Source organism: Penaeus monodon, chromosome 12 (genome assembly GCF_015228065.2).
Source record: "Penaeus monodon isolate SGIC_2016 chromosome 12, NSTDA_Pmon_1, whole genome shotgun sequence".
NCBI classification, from domain to species: domain Eukaryota; kingdom Metazoa; phylum Arthropoda; class Malacostraca; order Decapoda; family Penaeidae; genus Penaeus; species Penaeus monodon.
This window is the reverse complement of record NC_051397.1, coordinates 38,776,815-38,778,334: the sequence shown is the minus strand read 5'-3', so window position 1 is coordinate 38,778,334 and position 1,520 is coordinate 38,776,815.

Below are 1,520 nucleotides of genomic sequence, written 5' to 3'. Positions count from 1 at the left end.
ATATATTTTATATATATATATAATCATGATCAATTTTATAATATAGTTATATGAAGGCATGTATGCATGTATATATATTTTTATAATATATATATATATTATTAATATATATTATATATATTTTACATTATACATATATATAGATGAAAACAATATAATATTATTATATATATATATATATATATATATATTATATATATATAGATAGATAGATAGATGATAGATAGATAAAAGATACATAGAACATAGATAATCATACAAAATAGTGGTGTGGTGTAACGTATATATAATGTATATATAATTTATATTATATATATATATTATTACATAAATATAAAAAAATATATATATAATATATATTTTATATTTTATAATATATATATATATATAAAAAAATTATATAAATGTGTAGTTTGGTTATATGTTTATGTAAATTTTAATTATAATATATATTATTTTATATTTTAATATATTATATATATTATATTGGTATAATACACATTTTAAAATTTCATGGATTTCATTTCAATTTTTGAATAGGAAAGGTAGGACAGGTGAAAGAAAAAAGGTATGCTACCGGGCAACGCTTGCTCCTAAATTTTTCTTTCGCCCAGTCATTGACTTTATCATACAGGAAGGGTAGAGAAATAATGCCATGTCGACATCGACTAAAGGTGGCCGTCGTATATATATATATATATATAAAATATATATATTATTATATATATATATGTGTGTGTTGTGGTGTGTGTGTGGTGTGTGTGTTGTGCACGCGCGCGCTGTGTGTGTAAGAAATTATGTTTGTATATGCATGTACATACAAAGTTGAGGTATATCTCTCTTCTTTGTAAATTAATGTAATTTTAAATTATAAAAATATATATATATATTATTATATATATAATAATTTTAAATATATGTATAAAATTATAATATATAATATTTTAAATATATATATATATTATATATATGTGGTGTGGTGTGTGGTAGTGTGTGTGTGTGTGTGTGTGTGTGTGTGTGTGTGTGGTTTTTGGTGTGAATGATAAAACATTTTTCTGTGTTGATCGGGTAGAAAAAATACAATCAATAATTAGATTTTTGAAAATGAGATTACAGTTTCGAAATACCCCTGGATTTTATTTTCATATATATATGTATATGTATATGTATATATATTTTAATTATATTAATTATATATATATAATATATATATATATATAATAATATACTTTATTATATTGGGTGTGTGTTTACACTTTTACAACGTGAATTTAAATAAAAGATCTTTCTAAAGTGAAAGGGTTTTTTCTGTCGGAGGGAAGGTTAACCCATCTAAAAAATTTAGTTTTTATGACAGACCCCCATACGGCTTGCAATCGAGTATGCTTGGGCCGTTTAAACCCGTGATCCGAAAAAGAATTCTTCTCATCGAAGATTCCGTCCGACTAAAGAGGCACATAAATCAACAAAACGCAAACCCTTTCCCATTTTTCCCGACGACTAGGTTTTCCCTTGTGTTG